The 9,787-nt window shown below is 53.3% G+C and overlaps 1 long non-coding RNA gene across 2 annotated transcripts; it reads right to left on the bottom strand.

The window, feature by feature from the left end:
• Nucleotides 1-827: 827 nt before the first annotated feature.
• Nucleotides 828-7,140, bottom strand: LOC307181266. 2 transcript variants are annotated; one of them, XR_013826262.1, is made up of 4 exons: nucleotides 6,918-7,140; nucleotides 4,907-5,057; nucleotides 2,842-2,992; nucleotides 828-1,089 (listed from the first exon to the last, which is right to left on the bottom strand). It is a non-coding gene; the product is annotated as an uncharacterized lncRNA (long non-coding RNA). The 2 variants fall into 2 exon arrangements; XR_013826263.1 differs by lacking the exon at nucleotides 828-1,089 and having other exon boundaries at nucleotides 2,517-2,992.
• Between the last annotated feature and the right edge of the window lie 2,647 nt (nucleotides 7,141-9,787).

The raw sequence follows: 9,787 nt of genomic DNA, 5'->3' as shown, positions 1-9,787 counted from the left end.
AATGGGTACGTGTTAGGGTACAGACGAGTGTTCGTGCCTGGCTTAGGGAACAGGGACGGTTCAGTGGGCAGTTTAGGGTCCAACAAGGGATTTGGGCTAGGGTACGGAAACGGATTGCGGCGAGGGTTAGGGATCGGGCTCGGTTTAGGGGACAGGTTCGGGTCCGGTGTGTAGGGTCCCGGTAGACCACGGGTTCCTGTTTGTTTGTTGTTAGTGTACGAATTCGTACACGGGTATGGGGTCGGGTCCAGTTTCGGGGACGTTGTAGGCTACGGGTTAGTGTTAGCGTGTGGGTTCGGGGATGGGTACGGTGGAAGGTACAGATTAGGATCCAAGTTAGGGTAAGGGTCAGGGGATGGGTTAGCGTGAGTGGGCGGGTTAGGAGTATAGGGTATGGTTCGGGGAAGGGGAAGGGGAAGGGTTACGGTTAGTTAGGGGACGGGGACGGGTTCGGGACCAGGCTACGGTTAGGGGACATGTTTGTTTGTTTGTTAGTGCATGAATTAGGGTTAGGGTGAGGGTTCTGCTTAGGGACCGGGTATGGGGTGGGGTCCAGTTTCGGGTACGACAACGACAATGGGTTAGGCTTACGTTGCGTTTTAGGTTACGGGTTCGGGTAGGGTTGAGGGTCCAGCTCAGGGCACGACAACGGGTTAGGGGACGTGTTTGTTTGTTTGTTAGGGGACGGCTCAGTGTGAGTGTAGCGTACGGGATAGGATGAGAGTAGGGGTTAGCGTAAGGTTTGGGCGGGGGGGGGGGGGCGGCCCTTTGCCGAACATGCACAGAACACATTGAAAGAACACTTTGGGCCTCGTGTTCTCTTCCAGGTGTCTGACCAGAGAGTGCAGTTGCAACTGCAGCTGAAGAAGGAAGACGTGTCCAAACTGTATCCTAATGCCCGGAGGGCTCGCCTGAACGCAGGAGGCGATTTCCCTTACCTGTGCAGCAGTGCAGACGTGCAGCTCTATGTACAGGTAGGTCCTAGGCTGGATCCCAGGGCACTTTGCACACACCATCTGGTTGGTTGGAAACAGAAAGGGCGTTCTGATTTTCTGGCCGTCGAGGACGAGCACGACACGACAGAATTCTCTGTAGGAACGAAGCATTGACTTGATCAATGGCTCCACGTCAGGAACTCACTCACTCACACACACACAGGAGAATTCAAGCACATGAGAGAGAGAGCCACCTGAGGGACTCTATGCCCACTAGCCCTTCTCGAAGAGCCACAGGCCTACACTCCCACACTGAAGCAGCCGTTTGGTACGACGGCACCTTGGCTCCTGGACACCAGACTTACACGGAGTCCATCTGAATCCCACGAAGGGACTTCTCGGCCTACTTTTCATGCATGCAAACACACGCACCCAAACAAACGCGACCTCTTCGAATCCCTGCCTAAGTGGATATCAGACTAGTGGTGAGAAATGGTTGCTTTGCCACTTGGCAAGTAGTACCCATCAGGAGCCTGCCAAAAGCAGGACGGGTTCCCGTAAGGCTTCGGGTAAGTGCGTGGGCTGGGGGGGGGAGGGCGAGGCGAGACAGAGGCGGAGGAGTAGAGGAGGCCGGGACGGGGCCTGCGGAGGGTGCAGGGGAGGGCACGACCACGGGACAGGCTTACGGTCCCGCTTACGGACAAGGCTTGGCGTCTGTCTGTCAGGGTGAGGGGGAGGGGGAGGGTTAGTGTACGGTCGGTGAAGGGTTCTGGTTGGTTGGTTCGGGAAGAGAGATGGTTTCGGGTCCGGGTGCGGGTACGACAACGGGTCAGTGTTTGGTAGGGTCCAGGTTAGGAGTAGTCTGTGTGGTTAGGGTACGGGTGAGTGTACAGATTAGGATCAGGGCACGGTTTGGGTGAGAGTCAGGGGCAGGGCTTGTGGGTGGGTTTAGGGTCCGGGTCCGGGAATGGGTACGTGTTAGGGTACAGACGAGTGTTCGTGCCTGGCTTAGGGAACAGGGACGGTTCAGTGGGCAGTTTAGGGTCCAACAAGGGATTTGGGCTAGGGTACGGAAACGGATTGCGGCGAGGGTTAGGGATCGGGCTCGGTTTAGGGGACAGGTTCGGGTCCGGTGTGTAGGGTCCCGGTAGACCACGGGTTCCTGTTTGTTTGTTGTTAGTGTACGAATTCGTACACGGGTATGGGGTCGGGTCCAGTTTCGGGGACGTTGTAGGCTACGGGTTAGTGTTAGCGTGTGGGTTCGGGGATGGGTACGGTGGAAGGTACAGATTAGGATCCAAGTTAGGGTAAGGGTCAGGGGATGGGTTAGCGTGAGTGGGCGGGTTAGGAGTATAGGGTATGGTTCGGGGAAGGGGAAGGGGAAGGGTTACAGTTAGTTAGGGGACGGGGACGGGTTCGGGACCAGGCTACGGTTAGGGGACATGTTTGTTTGTTTGTTAGTGCATGAATTAGGGTTAGGGTGAGGGTTCTGCTTAGGGACCGGGTATGGGGTGGGGTCCAGTTTCGGGTACGACAACGACAATGGGTTAGGCTTACGTTGCGTTTTAGGTTACGGGTTCGGGTAGGGTTGAGGGTCCAGCTCAGGGCACGACAACGGGTTAGGGGACGTGTTTGTTTGTTTGTTAGGGGACGGCTCAGTGTGAGTGTAGCGTACGGGATAGGATGAGAGTAGGGGTTAGCGTAAGGTTTGGGCGGGGGGGGGGGGGGGCGGCCCTTTGCCGAACATGCACAGAACACATTGAAAGAACACTTTGGGCCTCGTGTTCTCTTCCAGGTGTCTGACCAGAGAGTGCAGTTGCAACTGCAGCTGAAGAAGGAAGACGTGTCCAAACTGTATCCTAATGCCCGGAGGGCTCGCCTGAACGCAGGAGGCGATTTCCCTTACCTGTGCAGCAGTGCAGACGTGCAGCTCTATGTACAGGTAGGTCCTAGGCTGGATCCCAGGGCACTTTGCACACACCATCTGGTTGGTTGGAAACAGAAAGGGCGTTCTGATTTTCTGGCCGTCGAGGACGAGCACGACACGACAGAATTCTCTGTAGGAACGAAGCATTGACTTGATCAATGGCTCCACGTCAGGAACTCACTCACTCACACACACACAGGAGAATTCAAGCACATGAGAGAGAGAGCCACCTGAGGGACTCTATGCCCACTAGCCCTTCTCGAAGAGCCACAGGCCTACACTCCCACACTGAAGCAGCCGTTTGGTACGACGGCACCTTGGCTCCTGGACACCAGACTTACACGGAGTCCATCTGAATCCCACGAAGGGACTTCTCGGCCTACTTTTCATGCATGCAAACACACGCACCCAAACAAACGCGACCTCTTCGAATCCCTGCCTAAGTGGATATCAGACTAGTGGTGAGAAATGGTTGCTTTGCCACTTGGCAAGTAGTACCCATCAGGAGCCTGCCAAAAGCAGGACGGGTTCCCGTAAGGCTTCGGGTAAGTGCGTGGGCTGGGGGGGGGAGGGCGAGGCGAGACAGAGGCGGAGGAGTAGAGGAGGCCGGGACGGGGGGGGGGGAGGGCGAGGCGAGACAGAGGCGGAGGAGTAGAGGAGGCCGGGACGGGGGGGGGGGAGGGCGAGGCGAGACAGAGGCGGAGGAGTAGAGGAGGCCGGGACGGGGGGGGGGGAGGGCGAGGCGAGACAGAGGCGGAGGAGTAGAGGAGGCCGGGACGGGGCCTGCGGAGGGTGCAGGGGAGGGCACGACCACGGGACAGGCTTACGGTCCTGCTTACGGACAAGGCTTGGCGTCTGTCTGTCAGGGTGAGGGGGAGGGGGAGGGTTAGTGTACGGTCGGTGAAGGGTTCTGGTTGGTTGGTTCGGGAAGAGAGATGGTTTCGGGTCCGGGTGCGGGTACGACAACGGGTCAGTGTTTGGTAGGGTCCAGGTTAGGAGTAGTCTGTGTGGTTAGGGTACGGGTGAGTGTACAGATTAGGATCAGGGCACGGTTTGGGTGAGAGTCAGGGGCAGGGCTTGTGGGTGGGTTTAGGGTCCGGGTCCGGGAATGGGTACGTGTTAGGGTACAGACGAGTGTTCGTGCCTGGCTTAGGGAACAGGGACGGTTCAGTGGGCAGTTTAGGGTCCAACAAGGGATTTGGGCTAGGGTACGGAAACGGATTGCGGCGAGGGTTAGGGATCGGGCTCGGTTTAGGGGACAGGTTCGGGTCCGGTGTGTAGGGTCCCGGTAGACCACGGGTTCCTGTTTGTTTGTTGTTAGTGTACGAATTCGTACACGGGTATGGGGTCGGGTCCAGTTTCGGGGACGTTGTAGGCTACGGGTTAGTGTTAGCGTGTGGGTTCGGGGATGGGTACGGTGGAAGGTACAGATTAGGATCCAAGTTAGGGTAAGGGTCAGGGGATGGGTTAGCGTGAGTGGGCGGGTTAGGAGTATAGGGTATGGTTCGGGGAAGGGGAAGGGGAAGGGTTACAGTTAGTTAGGGGACGGGGACGGGTTCGGGACCAGGCTACGGTTAGGGGACATGTTTGTTTGTTTGTTAGTGCATGAATTAGGGTTAGGGTGAGGGTTCTGCTTAGGGACCGGGTATGGGGTGGGGTCCAGTTTCGGGTACGACAACGACAATGGGTTAGGCTTACGTTGCGTTTTAGGTTACGGGTTCGGGTAGGGTTGAGGGTCCAGCTCAGGGCACGACAACGGGTTAGGGGACGTGTTTGTTTGTTTGTTAGGGGACGGCTCAGTGTGAGTGTAGCGTACGGGATAGGATGAGAGTAGGGGTTAGCGTAAGGTTTGGGCGGGGGGGGGGGGCGGCCCTTTGCCGAACATGCACAGAACACATTGAAAGAACACTTTGGGCCTCGTGTTCTCTTCCAGGTGTCTGACCAGAGAGTGCAGTTGCAACTGCAGCTGAAGAAGGAAGACGTGTCCAAACTGTATCCTAATGCCCGGAGGGCTCGCCTGAACGCAGGAGGCGATTTCCCTTACCTGTGCAGCAGTGCAGACGTGCAGCTCTATGTACAGGTAGGTCCTAGGCTGGATCCCAGGGCACTTTGCACACACCATCTGGTTGGTTGGAAACAGAAAGGGCGTTCTGATTTTCTGGCCGTCGAGGACGAGCACGACACGACAGAATTCTCTGTAGGAACGAAGCATTGACTTGATCAATGGCTCCACGTCAGGAACTCACTCACTCACACACACACAGGAGAATTCAAGCACATGAGAGAGAGAGCCACCTGAGGGACTCTATGCCCACTAGCCCTTCTCGAAGAGCCACAGGCCTACACTCCCACACTGAAGCAGCCGTTTGGTACGACGGCACCTTGGCTCCTGGACACCAGACTTACACGGAGTCCATCTGAATCCCACGAAGGGACTTCTCGGCCTACTTTTCATGCATGCAAACACACGCACCCAAACAAACGCGACCTCTTCGAATCCCTGCCTAAGTGGATATCAGACTAGTGGTGAGAAATGGTTGCTTTGCCACTTGGCAAGTAGTACCCATCAGGAGCCTGCCAAAAGCAGGACGGGTTCCCGTAAGGCTTCGGGTAAGTGCGTGGGCTGGGGGGGGGAGGGCGAGGCGAGACAGAGGCGGAGGAGTAGAGGAGGCCGGGACGGGGGGGGGGAGGGCGAGGCGAGACAGAGGCGGAGGAGTAGAGGAGGCCGGGACGGGGGGGGGGAGGGCGAGGCGAGACAGAGGCGGAGGAGTAGAGGAGGCCGGGACGGGGCCTGCGGAGGGTGCAGGGGAGGGCACGACCACGGGACAGGCTTACGGTCCCGCTTACGGACAAGGCTTGGCGTCTGTCTGTCAGGGTGAGGGGGAGGGGGAGGGTTAGTGTACGGTCGGTGAAGGGTTCTGGTTGGTTGGTTCGGGAAGAGAGATGGTTTCGGGTCCGGGTGCGGGTACGACAACGGGTCAGTGTTTGGTAGGGTCCAGGTTAGGAGTAGTCTGTGTGGTTAGGGTACGGGTGAGTGTACAGATTAGGATCAGGGCACGGTTTGGGTGAGAGTCAGGGGCAGGGCTTGTGGGTGGGTTTAGGGTCCGGGTCCGGGAATGGGTACGTGTTAGGGTACAGACGAGTGTTCGTGCCTGGCTTAGGGAACAGGGACGGTTCAGTGGGCAGTTTAGGGTCCAACAAGGGATTTGGGCTAGGGTACGGAAACGGATTGCGGCGAGGGTTAGGGATCGGGCTCGGTTTAGGGGACAGGTTCGGGTCCGGTGTGTAGGGTCCCGGTAGACCACGGGTTCCTGTTTGTTTGTTGTTAGTGTACGAATTCGTACACGGGTATGGGGTCGGGTCCAGTTTCGGGGACGTTGTAGGCTACGGGTTAGTGTTAGCGTGTGGGTTCGGGGATGGGTACGGTGGAAGGTACAGATTAGGATCCAAGTTAGGGTAAGGGTCAGGGGATGGGTTAGCGTGAGTGGGCGGGTTAGGAGTATAGGGTATGGTTCGGGGAAGGGGAAGGGGAAGGGTTACAGTTAGTTAGGGGACGGGGACGGGTTCGGGACCAGGCTACGGTTAGGGGACATGTTTGTTTGTTTGTTAGTGCATGAATTAGGGTTAGGGTGAGGGTTCTGCTTAGGGACCGGGTATGGGGTGGGGTCCAGTTTCGGGTACGACAACGACAATGGGTTAGGCTTACGTTGCGTTTTAGGTTACGGGTTCGGGTAGGGTTGAGGGTCCAGCTCAGGGCACGACAACGGGTTAGGGGACGTGTTTGTTTGTTTGTTAGGGGACGGCTCAGTGTGAGTGTAGCGTACGGGATAGGATGAGAGTAGGGGTTAGCGTAAGGTTTGGGCGGGGGGGGGGGGGGGCGGCCCTTTGCCGAACATGCACAGAACACATTGAAAGAACACTTTGGGCCTCGTGTTCTCTTCCAGGTGTCTGACCAGAGAGTGCAGTTGCAACTGCAGCTGAAGAAGGAAGACGTGTCCAAACTGTATCCTAATGCCCGGAGGGCTCGCCTGAACGCAGGAGGCGATTTCCCTTACCTGTGCAGCAGTGCAGACGTGCAGCTCTATGTACAGGTAGGTCCTAGGCTGGATCCCAGGGCACTTTGCACACACCATCTGGTTGGTTGGAAACAGAAAGGGCGTTCTGATTTTCTGGCCGTCGAGGACGAGCACGACACGACAGAATTCTCTGTAGGAACGAAGCATTGACTTGATCAATGGCTCCACGTCAGGAACTCACTCACTCACACACACACAGGAGAATTCAAGCACATGAGAGAGAGAGCCACCTGAGGGACTCTATGCCCACTAGCCCTTCTCGAAGAGCCACAGGCCTACACTCCCACACTGAAGCAGCCGTTTGGTACGACGGCACCTTGGCTCCTGGACACCAGACTTACACGGAGTCCATCTGAATCCCACGAAGGGACTTCTCGGCCTACTTTTCATGCATGCAAACACACGCACCCAAACAAACGCGACCTCTTCGAATCCCTGCCTAAGTGGATATCAGACTAGTGGTGAGAAATGGTTGCTTTGCCACTTGGCAAGTAGTACCCATCAGGAGCCTGCCAAAAGCAGGACGGGTTCCCGTAAGGCTTCGGGTAAGTGCGTGGGCTGGGGGGGGGAGGGCGAGGCGAGACAGAGGCGGAGGAGTAGAGGAGGCCGGGACGGGGGGGGGGGAGGGCGAGGCGAGACAGAGGCGGAGGAGTAGAGGAGGCCGGGACGGGGGGGGGGGGAGGGCGAGGCGAGACAGAGGCGGAGGAGTAGAGGAGGCCGGGACGGGGCCTGCGGAGGGTGCAGGGGAGGGCACGACCACGGGACAGGCTTACGGTCCCGCTTACGGACAAGGCTTGGCGTCTGTCTGTCAGGGTGAGGGGGAGGGGGAGGGTTAGTGTACGGTCGGTGAAGGGTTCTGGTTGGTTGGTTCGGGAAGAGAGATGGTTTCATTTCATTTCATTTCATTTCATTTAATGAATGGTCCACAAGAAAACCCATAATGAGACGTCAGGTCACACCTCTCAACGTGGCTATTATTCCAAAGTATACAGATATGAAATGTTGTTCATGACATGGAGAAGGCAATCCTAGTACACTGGTGGTGGGATTGTAAGTTGGTACACCCACTATGAAAAGAATATGGAGGTCCTGATAAAAGCTAATAGTAGAACTATCATATTAGCCAGCAATTCCACTGCTTGGTATATGTCCAAAGAAAATGAAGACACCAATTTAACAAGATACGTGCATCCCAATGTTCATAGCAGCATTATTTACGATTGCCAACATATGGAAGCAAACTAAATGTCCACCAACAGATGAGTGGATAAAGAAGATGTGGTATGTATACACAATAGACTATTACTCAGCCATTAAAAGGATCAAAGTCTGCCATTTGCAACAACATGGATAGGCCTAGAATATTTATGCATACTTAAGTTAGAGAAGGACAAATACACTATGTTCTCACTTCTCTGTAGAATCTAAAAATGCAAGAAATGTATGTATATAACAAAACAGAAATAGACTCACAGAGAACAAATCAGTGGTTACTGGTGGGGCGACTTAAAGGGGGAGGGAAAAACAGTTGTTTGTTTCTCTAAATCCAGTACCCCTAGGTACGAAATAAACAAACAAGGATATATAGTACAACACAGGGAAATATAGACATTACTGTGTAATCACTTTAGTGGAACACGATCTATAAAAATATTCAATCCATATGTTGTACCCCTGAGACTAATGTAATATTGTAAATCAACTATACTTCAATTTAAATCATCCATAGGGTGGCTGAATGGATTAAAGAAAGTTCAATTATACTGTGTACAAGATATCCATGTTAACTTCTAATCCATATATAGCATAAAACTGAAAGATTGGGAACAAAATACTCCATGAAAATGATACTTGACTGACTAGTCTATTATGAGATAAAAAAGACTTGAAGTCAAACCTCTCAAAGGAAAGAAGGTTATCATATAATGATAAATGGATTAATTCATCAAGAAATCATGACAATTATAAATATGTATGTATCCAGCTTTGGAGCCTCTCAACATATAAAGAATATGTTAACCCACGTGAAGGGGAAAATGTGCAGAAATAAAATAATGGTAAGAAACATCGACACCCAACTTTCAACACTGTATAGATCATCCGGACATAATATCAATCAGGAAACACTGAACCTGAACACACACTTGATATCAAATGAACCTAACATACATCCACAGTATATTCCACTCAACAGCAGCAAACTTTCCATTGTTCTTAAGTACACATAGAACATTGCCTAGGGTAGATCCTATGTTAAGCCACAAAACAAGTCTTCAAAAATCCAAGAATACTGAAATCATATCCCGGATCATTTCCAACCACAATGGTATGAAACTGAAATTCAATGTTAAAAAGAATAATTGAAAATTCAAGAACACTTGGAAATTGGACAATAAGCTCCTGAATAGCCAATGCATACAGGAATAAATCCAAACGGAAATTTAAAAGAAATCTCAAAGCAAACAAAATTGGAAACACAAAGTACCTAAATTTATGGAATACAGGAACAAGACTGCAGTTCAAAGAGTTATGTTTACAGTAATAGATGCATATATTTTCAAAGAATTCTTGAGAGGGGATCAAGATGATGGAGCAGGAAGATACTGAGCTCCCCTGCTGCCAAAGGCACACCCAAATTACAACAACTTACACGGAAATTATCTCTGAAGACCAGCAGGGAATGTTTTCCACAACTAAAGATATAAGGAAGGAGAAACCACAAGGCAGGTAGGAGGACTGGAAACAGTCTAATTGGAACCCACACATAGAGCACAGTGACCCACAGCTGGAAGATATCACAATTGCATAGGTCCTCCACATGGAGGGAAGGGTATGAGCCTGGCATTAGG

Source organism: Stenella coeruleoalba, assembly GCF_951394435.1.
Source record: "Stenella coeruleoalba genome assembly, contig: scaffold_41, whole genome shotgun sequence".
In the NCBI taxonomy this organism is placed as follows: Eukaryota; Metazoa; Chordata; class Mammalia; order Artiodactyla; family Delphinidae; genus Stenella; species Stenella coeruleoalba.
The sequence above is the reverse complement of the archived record's forward strand: the minus strand, read 5'-3'. Positions and strand labels throughout refer to the sequence as shown.